A 19475-nucleotide genomic window follows, 5' to 3' on the forward strand; every position below is an offset into this window, starting at 1 on the left:
TCCCAACAGTCCCCCAAAGTCTTAACTCATTTCAGCATTAACTCAGAAGTCCACAGTCCAAAGTCTTATCTGAGACAAGGCAAGTCCCTTCTGCCTATGAGCCTGTAAAATCAAAAGCAAGTTAGTTACTTCCTAGAGACAATGGGGGTACAGGCATTGGGTAAATACAGCCATTCCAAATGGGAGAAATTGGCCAAAGCAAAGGGCCTACAGGCCTCATCCAAGTCTGAAATCCAGCAGGGCAGTCAAACCTTAAAGCTCCAAAATGATCTCCTTTGACTCCATGTCTCACATCCAGGTCATGCTGATGCAAGAGGTAGGTTCCCATGGTCTTGGCAGCTCCACCCCTGTGGCTTTGCAGGGTACAGCCCCTCCCTCCCGGCTGCTTTCGTGGGCTGGCATTGAGTGTCTGTGGCTTTTCCAGGCACACAGTGCAGGCTGTTGGTGGATCTACCATTCTGGGATCTGGAGGACAGTGGCCCTCTTCTCACAGCTCCACAAGGCAGTGCCCCAGGAGGGACTCTGTGTGGGGGCTCTGACTCCACATTTCCCTTCCAAACTGCCCTAGCCGAGGTTCTCCATGAGGGCCCAGCCACTGCAGCAAACTTCTGCCTTGCCATCCAGGCATTTTCATACATGCTCTAAAATTTAGGTGGAGGTTCCCAAACCCCAATTCTTGACTTCTGTGCACTGGCAGGCTCAGTACCACATGGAAGCTGCCAAGGCTTGGAGCTTGCACCCTCTGAAGCCGTGGCCCAAGCTCTATGTTGCTCCCTTTCAGCCATGGCTGGAGCAGCTAGGATGCAGGGCACCAAGTCCCTAGGCTGCACACAGCATGGGAACCCTGGGCACAGCCCACAAAACCATTTTTTCCTCCTAGGCCTCTGGGCTTGTGATGGTAGGGGCTGCCATGAAGACCTCTGACATGCCCTGGAGACATTTTCCCCATTGTCTTGGGGATTAACATTTGGCTCCTCGTTGCTTATGCAAATTTCTGCAGCCAGCTTAAATTTCTCCTCAGAAAATGGTATTTTCTTTTCTATCAAATTGTCAGGCTGCAAATTTTCTGAACTTTTATGCTCTGCTTCGTTTAAAAAACTGAATGCCTTTAATAGCACCCAAGTCACCTCTTGAATGCTTTGCTGCTTAGAAATTTCTTCCACCAGATACCCTAAATCATCTCTCTCTCAAGTTCAAAGTTCCACAAATCTCTAGGGCAGGGGCAAAATGCCACCAGTCTTTTTGCTAAAACATAACAAGAGTCACCTTTGCTCCAATTCCCAACAAGTTCCTCATCTCCATCTGAGACCACCTCAGCCTGGATTTCATTTTCCGTAATATTATCACCATTCTGGTCAAAGCCATTCAACAAGTCTCTAGGGAGTTCCAAACTTTCCCACATTTTCTTGTATTCTTCTGAGCCCCCCAAACTGTTCCAACCTCTGCCTGTAACCCAGTTCCAAAATCCCTTCCACATTTTCAGGTATCTTTTCAGCAGCACCCCGCTCTACTGGTACCAATTTACTCCATTAGTCTGTTTTCGCAATGCTGATAAAGACATACCTGAGACTGGGAAATATGCAAAAGAAAGAGATTTAATGGACTTACTGTTCCACATGGCTGGGGAGGCCTCACAATCATGGTGGAAGGTAAGGAGGAGCAAGTCATGTCCTACATGGATGGCAGCAGGCAAAGAGAGAGATAACTTTTGCAGGGGAATTCCTCTTTATAAAACCATCAGCTCTTGTGAGATTTATTCACTATCATGAGAACAGCTCAGGAAAGACTTGCCCCCATGATTCAATGAGCTCCCACTGGATCTGTCCCACAACATGTGGAAATTCAAGATGAGATTTGGGTGGGGACACAGCTAAACCATATCAATATACAAAGGAGAAAATGTGGGAATAAGGGCTAGGGAAATTGTTAGCAACAACCTTCTGGGTGACCTTCAATTTTCTTTTTATTTTTATTTGTTTTCCTTTTTTTTTTTTTTTTTAATGGATACAGGGTCTCACTGTGTTGCCCAGGCTGGTCTCAAACTTCTAGGCTCAAGCAATCCTCCTGCCTCAGCTTACCAAGTAGCTGGGACTACAGGTGTGTACCACCATACTTAGCTAATTTTTTTTTTTAATTGTAGAGACAGGGTCTTGCTATGTTGCCTGGGATGGTCTCGAATTCCTAGCCTCAAGCAATCCTTCTGTCTTGGCTTCTCAAAGTGCTGAGTTTACAGGTGTGAGACACCACACCTGGCACAAGCTTACATTTTATTTATTTAAGACAGAGTCTTGCTCTGTTGCCCAGGCTGGAATGTGGTAGCACAATTTTGGCTCACTGCAACATCTGCCTCCTAGGCTCAAGCAATCCTCCCACCTCAGCCTCCCAAATAGCTGGGACTACAGGTATGTGCCACCACGCCTGGCTAACTTTTGCATTTTTTGTAGATGCAAGGTTTCACCATGTTGCCCACACTGGTCTCCAACACCTAGGCTCAAATGATCCACTGGCCTAGGCCTCCCAAAGTTCTGGGAGCTTTGGTGTGAGCTCCCAGGGAGCTTACAGGTGTGAGCCACTGTGCTTGGCCCCAAGCTTAAATTTTAAATCCCAAATGGGAATTTGCAACATTCCTCTCATGTTGAAAAACATCTTTCTTATGAACTCTGAAGAGGCCTGAAGCCCTCTCTGCTCTTGAATTCTTCTATTTCTTGAGCCAGGAATCACTAGGGGCAAATCTCTAATCTTCTTGGGTCTTAGTTTCTCCATTTATGAAGTGGGAACATTATTGCTCACCATGGCACAACTACCCCAAGGTTAATGGTGACCACAATGACACTCAAATTCCAAACAGGATTTCTGAGAGGACCTCTAACATTTGAATGGAGTACTAGGATGTTAGATCTGGGAGAAATTTGTCTAGTTATATGGCATTATACTCATCTGGTAGGGGACAGAATGGAGTCAGAGAGGTTAAGTGGCTTCAGCATCTCTTTTTATGCATTTCTGTGGTACACAACCACAGTGTGTCTCCTCAGCTCTGGGAGCTCCTTCAAGGAGGCATATCTTAATCATCTTGATGTCACTCAATCCTAGTAGAGTGCCAGGAACACAGCAGATGTTTGCTATTTGTTAAATAAGTTGCTAAAGGCAGTCAGAAAAGGAGTCTCTCTGGTAACTGGACTCCTAGCCAGCCCTCTTTTCATTAAGTCTCAGCTCGGTAAACATTCTTGACAAATATGTTAGTTCAGAACATTCTGGACTCACTGAGGGATTTTTCTCAGCAGCATCTCACTGGGGATGTTTCAATTCCTTTGCCAAGGGTCCTGGTTGTGTGGTCCCACAGGTCTTGGCCAAGTCTGCACAGACATGGTCTATTTATCTGGGTCTCTTTCTCCCTGCTGTGGGTCCCTTGAGGATCGTGAAAGTGAATTAGTCATCTTTACATCACTGGAGACAAGCACAGTGCCTGGTGCGCAACTGTGGTTCTATGAGTGTTTGTTGAACAAATTAATGTTAATTAACACTTGTTGAATGCTAACGCCTGTGCCAGCCACCTTTTCAGAGCACTGTACCCAAGGAACTCCTTTGATCCTCACGACAGCATTCTCATCATTATTTTTTAAAATATTTATTTATTTATTTATTTATTTGAGACAGAGTCTTACTCTTTCACCCAGGCTGGAGTGCAGTGGCGCAATCTTGGTTCACTGCAACCTCTGCCTCCTGGGTTGAAGCAATTCTCATTCCTCACCCTCCTGAGTAGCTGGGACTACAGGCATGAGCCACCACATCCGACTCATTTTTTGTATTTTTAGTAGAGACAGAGTTTCACCGTGTTGGCCAGGCTGGTCTTGAAGAGTTTCACCGTGTTGGCCAGGCTGGTCTTGAACTCCTGACTTCAAGTGATCCGCCCGCCTCGGCCTCCCAAAGTGTTGGGATTACAAGCATGAGCCACCGTGCCCGGCCCCCTTACATTCTTATCATTATTCCAGTTTTATGGAAGAGGAGACAGGCACAGAGAAGCTTGGAACCAAATAGAAAACCACACAGCTAGTAATTAGAGGAGCTGGGATTTGAACTGAGGGAATTTGGCTTCAGAGCCGACCATACCAGTGATTCCCAACACTTTGTTCTTGGCCCCCCTTTGCACTCTTAGAATTAACTGAGTGCCTCAAAGACCCTGTCTTTATTTAGCACCTCAAGGAGCTAAATCTCTCAAAACTTATGATAGTAAAAATTAAACTGAGGAAATTTACAAATGTTTGTTGATGAATTAATTTAAATATAACAATAATAAGTCCAATTGAATGTTAATGTGACATAGTTTTATTTTTAAAAACTATACTTTTCTTAAAAAATGTAGTGAAAAGAGTGGCAATGTTTTTTGTTGTTGTCGTTTTGTTTTGTTTTGAGATGGTTTCGCCCTGTTGCCCAGGCTGGAGCGCAGTGGCATGAGCATGACTCACTGCAGCCTCCACCTCTTGGGCTCAAGTGTTCCTCCTGCCTTAGCTTCCCAAGTAGCTGGGACCACAGGTGTGTATTACCATGCCCTGCTAATTTTAAAATTTTTTGTAGAGGCAGGGGCTTGCTATGTTGCCTGGGCTGGTCTCGAACTTCTGGGCTCAAGCAATTCTCCTGCCTCAGCCTCCCAAAGTGCTGGGATTACAAGTGTGAGCAACTGCCTCAGGCCTGAGTGGCAATGTTTTACATTGTTGCACATTTCTTTAATGTCTGACTTAACAGAAGACAGCTGGATTTGCTTATCTGCTGTGTATTCAGTCTCTTGACGTATGTCCTGTAGCCTCTAGGAAACTCCACTGTACACTTGTGTGAGAGAGAGAAAAGGGCAAATAACATCTTGGGTTTTGGCACTCCCCACGGGTGCCCCCAGGGTATAGCTTGGACGATATATAACTCCCTATCTGCATGCTCCCCAGAGTGGAATGGGATCACAAAGCAAGAGACTTGGCCTTGCACGAGACCTTAATGCTGCAGAGGTGAGTGATGCAGCCTACTCTAACCTAGGGCGCCCTGTGATGGGGCTGTGGACTTATGAAACCAATGTGTGTCCTATGCCCTCAAATTCCATGTGGTTTCCTGCCTCTGTGCCTCTGCTCTTGCTGAACCCTCTGTCTGGCATGCTGTCCTCCTTCAAGTGGTTTCCTGGAGATCAAGGCTGGACTGAATATCCCCCTCCTCTAGGATCTCATAGTATCCCAAATAGACCCCCATGGCAGCCATCACCACATTACATGAGTCTCTCTACCCCAGGCTGAGTGCTCCCTGAGGGCAGGGATTTAGGATTTAGCCCTCTTTGCCTTTCCAGTGTTGAAGGCAGAATGACAGAGCAAAGTGCTGGGGAACATGGGGGTGGAGGAGACAAATTTGACCTGTAGATCGAGGGAAACTTCCTAGATGAAGGGGATTGGGCCTGGTCTGGTGGCAGAGGGAAGGTAAGGGCAATCCTGTCATTTGGAACAGTTTGACCCTGGGGCAGGGGCCTCTCCCGGGGGAAGACAGAGTTGGTAGAAGTGGTTGGAGGGTCCAAGGCAGAGAGGCCAGTGGGAGACAAAGCTGGGAAGATCAGAGAGGACACAAAGTCACTGCATACAGAAGTCACTTGGATGAAAAGAGCTCTTCTGATCTCAATCTGTGTGAGTTTCAGAGCAATTGGACTGTAGGTGACGTTGATGCCTGGATCAGTGCAGGAAATGAATTTTCAGGCCCTTTCAGCTGAGATGAAAGTGCTTTTCCTGAGCAGCAGTTAACAGACCTCACATTTTAGGAGACTCCTGGTCCCAGAATGACTGTTAGCTGGATTGAATTCTGTACGAGCAAGGTCTTTTTTTTTTTGAGACAGATTCTTGCTCTGTCGCCAAGGCTGGAGCACAGTGGTGCAATCTCAGCTCACTGTATCCTCTGCCTCCCAGGTTCAAGCACTTCTCCTGCCTCAGCCTCCTGAGTAGCTGAGATTACAGGTGCTCGCCACCACACCTGGCTAATTTTTGTATTTTTAGTAAAGATGAGGTTTCACCATGTTGGCCAGGCTGGTCACGAACTCCCTGACCTCAAGTGATCCTCCTGCCTCGGCCTCCCAAAGTGCTGGGATTAAAGTTGTGAGCAACCGCGCCTGGCCAGGAGCAAGGTCTTAAGCAGAAAAATGCTCACAGCCACTGGGCTAGTAAGTCTATTTATTCTCAAGGATGAAGGCTCTAGCCCTCATACAAATATGACAGAAAGCAATCACACACCAAACTACATGACTAGGAAGTAGAGTACTTAAGGAGGCAGAGATTTGTTTTTAGTTGACAGCAAGAAATATATATTTTCCTCTTATTCTTCAGCTACCATTCTGGCTAGTTTTTATTACTCTCAAGAGAGGCAAAGCCAAGAATTTCTTGTAGACATTATTTCCCAGCAAATGTTGCATTTTAGAATGCATACTGACATCTTCCCCTTAATTAATTTATTCCAGACATTCAACTTGGTAGCATTTAATAAATTATGATTACAAACAGTACCACTTAAAAAGTATGATTATTAAAATGGTGCTCATTGAAGAATCTGAAAGTACAGAAAAATAAACAAAAAGTAGCAGGCCGGGCGTGGTGGCTCACACCTGTAATCCCAGCACTTTGAGAGGCTGAGGCAGGCAGATTGCTTGAGCTCAGGAGTTTGAGACCATCCCGGCCAACATGGTGAAACCTTGTCTCTACAAAAAATACAAAAATTAGCTGGGTGTGGTGGTGCATGCCTGTGGTCCTAGCTACTTGAGAGGCTGAGGTGGGAGGATTACTTGAGCTTGGGAGGCGGAGGCTGCAGTGAACTGAGATTGCACCACTGCATTCCAGCCTGGGTGACAGAGTAAGACCCTGTCTCAAAAAACAAACAAACAAACAACAACAACAACAAAAACTAGCAGGAAAAATCTCCCCTCTCTTCTAATTCCAAACACTAAGATTCCCATCCTTGTGTGGTAGTCTCCCCAGATGGCTGCCATCAATTTTTTTCCTTCGTATGCACCTGCTGTTCCACCCAGCAAGAAGCCATTCTACCTCCCCTGGAATCTGGCCTGACATCTTGAATTGGATTGGTCACTACTAGAAGTCTGTATAAATGATGCTGTGCCAATTCTAGGCCTGGACTTTAAGACATCTGGCAACTTTCACTTTCCCTCTGAAAACCTACTGCCACATAAGAAGTCTGATTATGCAGAGACACCATGCTGTGAGGAAGCCCAAGCTGTGATGTGGAGAGGCCACCAGAAGAGAACTAAGTGTCTGATATGTGAAGAAAGCCTTCTCAGTCCTTCCAGCCTAGCCCAGGCCCCAGTTCAGTGCAGCAGAATTAGTGACCTCAGCCAATGCCACCTGGAACAGAAAACCACCCAGCTCAGACTAGTCTACCCAAAGAATCATGAGAAATGATAGGTATTGTCTGATGACACTAAGTTTTGCCAAGTCTGTTATTCAGCAGCAAGTAATAACTGAGATGCCTTGTTCTATTTTAGAATATTTTCTTAGTATCTTTTTTCACAGCATTTTTAGCAGTCACACTTATACAATAAATACAATTGGTTTTTAGCACTTTTCACAATACATTTCAGGACATGTCTCTTCTCATTTTATCAAAAGTGGAAGGAATATTTTTAGTGACTACACACTGTTCAATTGTAGGGATGTATTATCATCTGGGCCAATCAAATTCTGTCCGCCAGGATGGCAGAAATGGGACAAAGTGATTCTGGTCAACCTTTGTGGCTGAGGTGGCCACATTTGGATATTGTGCAAGCAGAAGAAAGATCCAAAATTGACACCCTAACATCACAATTAAAAGAACTAGAAAAGCAAGAGCAAACACATTCAAAAGCTAGCAGGAGGCAAGAAATTACTAAAATCAGAGCAGAACTGAAGGAAATAGAGACAAAAAAAAACCCTTCAAAAAATTAATGAATCCAGGAGCTGGTTTTTTGAAAGGATCAACAAAATTGATAGACCGCTAGCAAGACTAATAAAGAAAAAAAGAGAGAAGAATCAAATAGATGCAATAAAAAATGATAAAGGGGATATCACCACTGATCCCACAGAAATACAAACTACCATCAGAGAATACTACAAACACCTCTACACAAGTAAACTAGAAAATCTAGAAGAAATGGATAAATTCCTCGACACATACATTCTCTCAATACTAAGCCAGGAAGAAGTTGAATCTCTGAATAGACCAATAACAGGCTCTGAAATTGTGGCAATAATCAATAGCTTACCAACCAAAAAGAGTCCAGGACCAGATGGATTCACAGCCGAATTCTACCAGAGGTACAAGGAGGAACTGGTACTATTCCTTCTGAAGCTATTCCAATCAATAGAAAAAGAGGGAATCCTCCCTAACTCATTTGATGAGGCCAGCATCATCCTGATATCAAAGCCGGGCAGAGACACAACCAAAAAAGAGAATTTTAGACCAATATCCTTGATGAATATTGATGCAAAAATCCTCAATAAAATACTGGCAAACCGAATCCAGCAGCACATCAAAAAGCTTATCCACCATGATCAAGTGGGCTTCCTCCCTGGGATGCAAGGCTGGTTCAATATAGGCAAATCAATAAATGTAATCCAGCATATAAACAGAAGCAAAGACAAAAACCACATGATTATCTCAATAGATGCAGAAAAGGCCTTTGACAAAATTCAACAACCCTTCATGCTAAAAACTCTGGATAAACTAGGTATTGATGGGATGTATCTCAAAATAATAAGAGCTATCTATGACAAACCCACAGCCAATATCATACTGAATGGGCAAAAACTGGAAGCATTCCCTTTGAAAACTGGCACAAGACAGGGATGCCCTCTCTCACCACTCCTATTCAACATAGTGTTGGAAGTTCTGGCCAGGGCAATTAGGCAGGAAAAGGAAATCAAGGGTATTCAATTAGGAAAAGAGGAAGTCAAATTGTCCCTGTTTGCAGACGACATGATTGTATATCTAGAAAACCCCATTGTCTCAGCCCAAAATCTCCTTAAGCTGATAAGCAACTTCAGCAAAGTCTCAGGATACAAAATCAATGTACAAAAATCACAAGCATTCTTATACACCAATAACAGACAAACAGAGAGCCAAATTATGAGTGAACTCCCATTCACAATTGCTTCAAAGAGAATAAAATACTTAGGAATCCAACTTACAAGGGATGTGAAGGACCTCTTCAAGGAGAACTACAAACCACTGCTCAATGAAATAAAAGAGGATACAAACAAATGGAAGAACATTCCATGCTCATGGATAGGAAGAATCAATATCGTGAAAATGGCCATACTGCCCAAGGTAATTTATAGATTCAATGCCATCCCCATCAAGCTACCAATGACTTTCTTCACAGAATTGGAAAAAACTACTTTAAAGTTCATATGGAACCAAAAAAGAGCCCGCATCGCCAAGTCAATCCTAAGCCAAAAGAACAAAGCTGGAGGCATCACGCTACCTGACTTCAAACTATACTACAAGGCTACAGTAACCAAAACAGCATGGTACTGGTACCAAAACAGAGATATAGATCAATGGAACAGAACAGAGCCCTCAGAAATAACGCCACATATCTACAACTATCTGATCTTTGACAAACCTGAGAAAAACAAGCAATGGGGAAAGGATTCCCTATTTAATAAATGGTGCTGGGAAAACTGGCTAGCCATATGCAGAAAGCTGAAACTGGATCCCTTCCTTACACCTTATACAAAAGTTAATTCAAGATGGATTAAAGACTTAAACGTTAGACCTAAAACGATAAAAACCCTAGAAGAAAACCTAGGCATTACCATTCAGGACATAGGCATGGGCAAGGACTTCATGTCTAAAACACCAAAAGCAATGGCAACAAAAGCCAAAATTGACAAATGGGATCTAATTAAACTAAAGAGCTTCTGCACAGCAAAAGAAACTACCATCAGAGTGAACAGGCAACCTACAAAATGGGAGAAAATTTTCGCAACCTACTCATCTGACAAAGGGCTAATATCCAGAATCTACAATGAACTCAAACAAATTTACAAGAAAAAAACAAACAACTCCATCAAAAAGTGGGCAAAGGATATGAACAGACACTTCTCAAAAGAAGATATTTATGCAGCCAAAAGACACATGAAAAAATGCTCATCGTCACTGGCCATCAGAGAAATGCAAATCCAAACCACAATGAGATACCATCTCACACCAGTTAGAATGGCAATCATTAAAAAGTCAGGAAACAACAGGTGCTGGAGAGGATGTGGAGAAATAGGAACACTTTTACACTGTTGGTGGGACTGTAAACTAGTTCAACCATTGTGGAAGTCAGTGTGGTGATTCCTCAGGGATCTAGAACTAGAAATACCATTTGACCCAGCCATCCCATTACTGGGTATATACTCAAAGGACTATAAATCATGCTGCTATAAAGACACATGCGCACGTATGTTTATTGCAGCACTATTCACAATAGCAAAGACTTGGAACCAACCCAAATGTCCAACAATGACAGGCTGGATTAAGAAAATGTGGCACATATACACCATGGAATACTATGCAGCCATAAAAAATGATGAGTTCATGTCCTTTGTAGGGACATGGATGAAGCTGGAAACCATCATTCTCAGTAAACTATCACAAGGACAAAAAACCAAACACCGCATGTTCTCACTCATAGATGGGAATTGAACAATGAGAACACATGGACACAGGAAGGGGAACATCACACTCTGGGGACTGTTATGGGGTGGGGGGAGGGGGGAGGGATAACATTAGGAGATATACCTAATGCTAAATGACGAGTTAATGGATGCAGCACACCAACATGGCACATGTATACATATGTAACTAACCTGCACATTGTGCACATGTACCCTAAAACTTAAAGTATAATAATAATAAAAAAAAAGAAAAAAAAAGAAAATCAGTCATAGACAGAAAGAAGAAAGAAGTGGGCATAGAGATTGGGCGTGGTGGCTCACGCCTGTAATCCTACCACTTTGGGAGGCCGAGGTGGGCAGATCACTTGAGCTCAGGAGTTCAAGACCAGCCTGGGCAACATGGCAAAACCCCATCTCTACAAAAAATAAAAAATATTAGCCTGGCACGGTGGTGTGCACCTGTAATCCCAGCTACTGAGGAGGCTGAGGTGGGAGGATTGCTGGAGCCCAAGAGGTAGAGGTTGCAGTCAGCCAAGATTGTGCCACTGTAGTCCAGCCTGGGTGACTGAGTAAGACCCTGTCTCAAAAAATATAAAATAAAAAAAAAAAAAGAGAAGAAAAAAGAACTAGGCTTAGAAAGAAGAGAGAAAATGAAAAACAGAGATAATACGGCCCATAGTGTGTCCTTGAGGTCTACTGATTTTCTAGTTGTAGCCCTTGTGTTGTATGAAATACTTGAAAAGCTTTTTTCCCAGCTGCCATGTAAGAAGTGATAACTGAGATGTAAGAAGTCTGACTATGCAGAGACACCACGCTGTGAGGAAGCCCAAGCTGTGATGTGGAGAGGCCACTAGATAAAGCCTCCTGTATTCCATGAAATACTTGAATATTTTTTTCCAATAAATTCTTCATTTGCTTTCAAACCACTTTGAGAGACTTTTGTTCCCTGCAACCACTTGAATAAGGCCAATGGTTTCAAAAGAAGAGCAGGAAGGAACGTCATGTTGGAGAGGCAAGAAAACCTTCTTTTTTGCAGCATGAAGTTGCCTCTGTGGATTTCAGTTTCCTGATGGTGACTCAGCTCTACAACTTGAAAATGAGCAGTTAACAGGCTGCTTGTGCCAAGTAATTCTAGTGATAGATGTGCATTTTTTCTATAGCTTCCCACCATTATAGTCCACTTTGGATGCTGAATTCTGATTCAAAAAGGAATGGAGGCTAAAAACCATGTGTGCTCCTGAGAGAACAGTGCCAAATTCTCCACTTGCAAAATGGGACATTAATAATTGCTGCCTCATTCCACTGAGTTTATGATGAAAATTATTTCTTCAGTTTTTCAAATTTAATCACAGCTTTTGAAATTAAGGACATCTGAATATTGTGTGTGTATATACAGTATAATTAATGCTGTATTTCTGGGCTAAGAGCCCAGAAACTATTGTATATAAGTATGCACAAATGTACCTTTACAGTTTGATAATATTTCATTTCCATGTAGGCAATTTTCTTCTTGAATAAATTACTTGATGGTTGTATTTTTTCATGAACCATCATGAGGAATATTCCAGATTTCCAGATTTGTTCTCCAGTGTTTTGAATGTACAGCAACCTTGCCAACATGTGGCCTTGAACGTTCTGCACATGGCTAAGGATCTGTTGGATTACCATTCTCTATAGCTGCCCTTTTCCATACAGGAGCCACTAGCCACATGTGGCTACTGAGCAACCGTAGTGGATTAAATCCAAATTCAGGTGTTCTATAAGTGTAAAATACACACTTAATTTTGATGACTTAGTACCAAAAAAAAGAAAAGAAAATATCTAATAATTTCTACATTGACTACATGTTGAAATAATAGTATTTTGGATGTATTGGGTTAAATTAAAGATATTAATGTCACCCATTTCTTTATACTTTAAAAAATGTGGTTACTGGAATTTTTTAAATTACATATATGGCTCACTCTTATGGCTTGCATTATGTTTCCAATTGACAGCGCTACTCTACGGAGCTGAATTCAACCTTTTGTGAGCCTCTCTGGGCCCCCAACCAATAGGGACGAGTAGCCTTAAAGTGCTAGCTTATTTCTTCTCAGGATTCTCAAAAACCAGGGAAAGCAGATAGAAGAATCAGGATGTGTCTGCCCTGGATGCTTCCTTTTTTTTTTTTTTTTTTTTTTTTTGTCTCCTTCTTGACTCTTGGCGTCCTCTCTACCACCTAGTGCTACCTAAGTGGCCCGCCAAGAAAACCTACCCAGCATGCGCTTCCTGAAACATCTCCCTGAGCTCCAGTGTGAGTATTGTATTCTTTTTCTTTTTCACCTCCCCCAAAACTAACAACCGCTCAGTGTAGGAATCTCACATAGCTGTTATATGAAATATCGGCTTTAAAAAATTTCTCACAAGAGTATAAAAGATAAGCCTTTGTATTAGCCTGTTAAAGTTAGGGTTGAAAGGCTCTCCAATGGGACAACTTCTGGCCAGGTCTTCCAGTAGAAAGATGCATTTCCAGCAGGGGTAATGTGTTTAAACCAAACATTGTTAGCACATACCTATTCTGTAAATATATTAACTTTTTCCCTGCTAAAGGCATAGTTATGGGTCATACAATCCAAACGATGTGATCTCACATTAATTTTCCCTAAAATAATCTCTACCAGCTTCCATAGAAGCCCCTTCTGCCCCGTCCTCATATCCTCTTCCCTAATTAAAAGTCTATAAATTAGAAGGTGCCATTATCGACCAAATCGCTTCTGTTGTAAAACTATCGGCTGAGATGTTTCTAGCTGTCCTCCATTATTCATGACTCTCTCTCCTTTGAAGTAACTAACATGCTTTTTTTTTTTTTTTTTTTTTTTGAGACGGAGTCTCTGTCGCCCAGTCTGGAGTGCAGTGTCGCGATCTCGGCTCACTGCAAGCTCCGCCTCCCGGGTTCACGCCATTCTCCTGCCTCCACCTCCCGAGTAGCTGGGACTACAGGCGCCAGCCACCACGCCCGGCTAATTTTTTTTTGTATTTTTTAGTAGAGACGGAGTTTCACCGTGTTGGCCAGGATGGTCTCGATCTCCTGACCTCGTGATCCACCTGCCTCGGCCTCCCATTCACTCAGTCACTCACTTGTTCATTCATTCGTTCATTTATTATTTATATACCACGTAGTTTCTAAAAGTTCTTGAAGCTGTTCGGTACCCTTCATATGCATGCAAACCTGCGCTTCCACTGTTGTGCTGTCAAACTGGGGGCCTCTGGTGAAGAAGGAAAATAATTCCACATGCACGCCAATCCTGTTCAAACGGACACCAGGCTAAGCCCTTCGGGAATTTTACACTCAGACCCAAGTGGAGAACTGGGCTTCTTAGAAAAGTCCCGTAAATCAATCCATAGTATATAAAAATTAGCCACGTCTAAAAGAGGTTTATTAAGCGATTTCCACAGCCACTGCATTAGATGTCAAGGAGTTTATGAGGACAAACAGATCTTTATTGAGAATCACCATTAACATGGTCATTAGCTTTCACATCATTATATATCTCATTTCAAGGGCAATTATGTTGGATTTCACATTTATCAGAAAATAATTGCAGAAAAATGTGCCATACACACCATTTTTTCAGAGGCATCAGCAGCACAAAAGGTGGAACTCAAAAGCAACATTTCCTTTTTGTGTATTATTTGAAACTTATGCCATGGCAATTTTGCAGGACTAATTCACAGATTGGCTTAGTTAAGTCAGACGTTATATGAGCATCAAATTATCCAACTTCTCTATGACTCTTTTAATCTGTGCCAAGTTTGGTTTATATGGTGATTGATGGCTTACTATTGGGAGAGTCACTCCATTACAATAAGATTATTTGTAGATGAGTGTAGTGGACACACCCTCAGGTGACCCCCAATGAGTCCCATCCTTGTATAAGCCTCTCCCCTTGAGTGTCAGAGGAAACTGACTTGCATCCAGCCAATAGAATATGGCAAAGGTGATGGGATGTCACTCCCTTGATTACACCATGTAAGACTCTGTCTTAGTGGACTGGCGTGAGAGACCCTGCCTTGCTGGTCTTGAAGAAGCTTCCAAGCTGTGGGACAGCACCTGGCAAGGAACTGTGGGCAGTCTCAAGGACTGAGTGACCTCCTGATGACAGCTAGTAAGAAAACAAGGACCCCAGTCTTGCAGCTTCAAGGAACTGAATTCTACCAACAACCATGTGAGATTGGAAAAGGTCCTCGATCTCCATATGAGACTGCAGCCCAGCTGACAACTTGATTTCAGCCTCTTGAGGCCAGAGCTGAGAATCCAGCCATGCCATACCTAGATTCCTGGCCCATAGAAACTGTGAAATAATAAATGGGTGTGGCCAGGCATAGCTGACACCTGTAATCCCAGCAATTTGGGAGGCCGAGGCAGGAGTATCACTTGAGCTCAGGAGTTTGAGACCAGCCTGGCTAAATGGCAAAACCCTGTCTCTAGAAAAAAATACAAAAATTAGCTGGATACATTGGTGTGCACCTGTAGTTCCAGCTACTTGGGAAGTGGAGGCATGAGAATCTCTTGAACCCGGGCGGCGGTGGTTGCAGTAAGCCAAGATCGCGCCATTGCACTCCAGCCTGGGCAATGGCAATGAAACAATGAAACTTTGTTTCAAAAAAATAAATAAATAACAATAAAAAAAATGGGTGTTATTTTGAGCCACTAAACTTGTGGTAGTTTGTTATATAGCACAGAAAACAGATACAATGGGTTTTTCATTCATGTCTGTGACACAATATTGATAAATTTATATTTAAACTAGTTATTCTCAAACTCTCTCTATGAAAAATCAATATTTTAATCTCCAATCTATCATGGAAAAATACTTCCATAAAATGAATTATTAGAAAAAACTAAATTTAAAAGGTATACAAAATACAGGTCCATGGACCAATAGTCATAACATTTTTAAAAATGAGTTCTTGCAAAAATTTAATAAAGACACACAAAACGCAAGCCTAAGAGTTTTATTAGATTTGATAGACAGTTACTCTGTCAAATTAGTGTAAAAGTCTTTAAACATTTATTCTTACATGTCTCCCTGAGGCTGGATAATAGACAGCTCACTGAAGAGTGGCCATCTACAGATCATCCGTTTAAATGATACCAAATCAACTTATAAAAATAGCTGGTATTTATGGAGGTTTTATTATGCCCGGGACAGTGTCCAGTCATTCATGTGAATTACCTTCTAGTAATGATCATCCCTACTCTGAACTTTATGAATTCTCCTATTTTATGTGTGAACAAACTAGGATTAATGGGATGAAGTAACTTACCCAACTTGGTCACACAGCTAGTAAGTACGAGAAGTTGTGACCCAAACCCAGAAATCTTAACTGCATAGCATGACACTGCAGAATCCCTTTATCCATGGTAATAATTGAGATAATACAATGCTCAAATTATGGTAAATATGGGATGAAATTAATTTCACCCTGGTCAAAATTTCCACAAAGTCCTACATAGGGAGATTTCTGTGCTTTTGTTCCCTAAAAATGAGACCCATCGCTTATACCAAACATGAACTAGAGAAAGATGAGGCATGTGGTGAGGGTAGAAGGAAATGAACCATGCTGTTGTTGATGTCTCTTCTCAGAGCATGGTGGTTCTTAGTATAGTAGCAGAATCAGAGATGCGGAAGAGAGGAAAGCAGGTGTACCTTGGTGATTTATGCTCCATTTACACTGGGTTATGGATTTTACTTCCTTCACTGAAGTTTGTCAGAGGCTTGAGGGTAACAGTTTCCATCACAATCACTGGGGGGATTTTTGTAACTACCGATGTGTAGGCTCTGTCCCAAGAGATTCATAGTTTACTGGTCTGGAAGAGGCCTGGGAATCAGAAGTGTTTCCAAAGCTTCTTGGGTGATTCTAATGTGTAGCCAGGGTTGAGAACTGAAGTTTTAAGGAAGATAAGCATGGAACTAGGTACAGCTGAGTCATTTCTGCTGGATGTCCTCTTGCCCAGGGGTGGTGTGAAAGCCACAGGAGAACAGCCTTCTGCCCACTGCAGTCACCAATGGGGAATGCCCTATTGGGATTAGGGTGGCTCAAGTACCTCCATGTTATATGAAGCTCAGGAAAACATCCACCAGCCACTTTAATAGTCTCCAGCCTCTGTCATTTCAGACCCTCATTAGCTTAGGTTTCATCTACTTTGCAAAATATCATTCCATTGATTTTAGTGTTTTAGGTTATCATTTATGGCAAAATTAGAATTTCATTGTTATTCAGCCCCCATTTGTGGTTTTTGCTTATACCATAGGAGATATGTCCTAAGTATTGGAACTTTCCTAAGCATTTTAGTATTTTTACATTTAATTTACATTTTACATTTAACCAGCTTTGACCTGCATCACAAATCATTGAGATTTTGCATTTAAGAATTTTATATTGTTTTTTCTTCCTATATCAGATTGGACACAATAGTAGAGCTAGGGTTGGTGGAAACTGTAATCTCACAGCATGTTTGGTAGAATCCTAGTCTTGTGAGAAGTTCCTTGAAAAGAGAGTTTTCTAACTCCTTAGTACTCAACGTGTGGGGATGTATGAGCCAGAACATTGGCATCTCCTGGGAGCTTGGTAGAAACACAAAATCTCTGGTCCCACTGAAGACCTATTGAATCTGGATCTGCATTTAACTAGACTCCCAGGTAATTCTTATGTTTGTGCAGGAAGGGTTTAAGAAGCATTGAATGTTGAGAAACAACTGCAAATTGTGTTCCTTTTCCTGCAGATGCATTATACACATTAGCATATGAAAGGTTCTGTTAAGTACAATGGTAAAGAAAATGGTTTATCCCAGATATTCCCAGATGTATTTGACCATAGGGCAACATTTTTTTTAGGGTAGCACTTTTAAAAAGCCTTTTATTGGGGCGTGACATATATCAGAATAGTGCATATATTGTTGGGTAACCATTCTCCATGGGTCTCTCACCTTTCTGCACGCCTTGTAACCAGAGGCTCTGACTCCATTTGTTCTGAACTCTCTTCTCAAGGATGTTTGTATAGTGAACAGCCTTGGAAGACAGAGATAGGGTTTCCCTCCAGAACAAAAATCAGTCAAGCCATTCCAACACAATAGTGGTTCTCTCCAGGGCAAAGGTCAGGCAGGCTTATTGCCTCTTTAAAAATATTTGGATTCCCTTCACTTTGTGTTCTTAAACTATGGCATAAACCCACTGCATGTGCAGTATTCAACTGGGCTCCTCTACATTGCCCCCATGGGACTTAGAGTGCAAGAGAAACTGATACAAATATGAAGCTCATGTTGTGTGCTGTTCTCTGAATAAGAAAGTCCTTTGCCTCTGACCCAGGAGTCTCATGTCTTCTGCCAACATCCATGAAACTAGGGCAGGCTAACTTGTCAGCTTACTAGTAGGGTCAAATCTGAGAACCTTCACAGTTCTTGATAACTATATAGGATTGACTTGATGGATCTTTGCAAACTGCGTATAACTGTGTAACAGGTTATCAGTTCAAGAAAGATAAAATTGCTAGTGCCCAGAAGGCCTCTTCACGACCCTTTCCAGTCACTACTCTCCCCAACTCATGTGGACTAACAATGACCTCCTATGTATGTAATGAGCTGTTTTCTAAACTGAGATCATTGAAGCTGACGTTGATCAGTACCTAGTATGAGTCAGGCAACCCTCCGAATGACTTTATGTGTAGTAAATATTTTAATTCTCACAGCAACCGTCTGAGGTAGGAATTATTATACTCATCTTGCAGGTGATAAATTGAAGCACAGGAGAAACTAAGTGACTTGCCACAAGTCACAAAGCTAGAATTTGAACCCAGGTAATTTGACCTCAAAGCTTTTTTTTTTTTTTTTTTTTTTTTTTTTTTTTTTTTTTGAGACGGAGTTTTGCTTTTGTCGCCCAGGCTGGAGTGCAGTGGTGAGATTTTGGCTCCCTGCAACCTCCGCCTCCCAGGTTCAAGCGATTCTCCTGCTTCAGCCTCCTGAGTAGCTGGGACTACAGGCACCTGCCACCATGCCTGGCTAACTTATTTTTGTATTTTTAGTAGAGACAGGATTTCGCCATGTTGGCCAGGCTGGTCTCAAACTCCTGAGCTCAAGTGATCTGCCTGCCTCGGCCTCCCAAAATGCTGCAATTACAGGCATGAGTCACCATGCCCGGCCTTCCTCAGAGCTAACTCTTAATTCTGTCACCACACTGGGCCCCATGCTCTGACACTGGACAGAATATTCGCAACAGGCATAATCTCAGGAAGTCTGAGCATGAGTGGTTTTACAAACACAGGCAGGCCTCAAATAGAAATATGCTGTGTTCCAAGAATTTGTTTATAAACAATCATTTTTCTTACATCATAGAAAAGGTACTGGATACATCATCTGAAAAATCTAGACCCCAATCCTGACTTGCATTTAGTAGCTGTGTGACCTTGGACAAGACTTAACCTCTTTGGACTTCAGTTTCCTCATTTGTAAAATAACAGAGGTGGACCAGAGGAGCATGCAAGCTTCTTCTGACTTTAAAGTTCTATACTTTTATATCCAATATATATTCTCCACAGAACTAGCACTATCGATTCCAAGACTAGCACCAGAATATATTTTTTGAGTAAAATGGTGCTGGAAATTTGAAAAAATATCCATACAAATATTTCCGTGGACTGGAACCTGATTTTACCACCTGTGACTCGGGCAAGTCATTTAATAGATGTGAAGCTGTTTTCACCCTAGCAAAATGAAAATAAATAATATTTGTTCTGTGGGGAATCATGAAACTTCAAACAAGTTATCTATCT

Source organism: Pongo pygmaeus, chromosome X (assembly GCF_028885625.2).
Source record: "Pongo pygmaeus isolate AG05252 chromosome X, NHGRI_mPonPyg2-v2.0_pri, whole genome shotgun sequence".
NCBI classification, from domain to species: domain Eukaryota; kingdom Metazoa; phylum Chordata; class Mammalia; order Primates; family Hominidae; genus Pongo; species Pongo pygmaeus.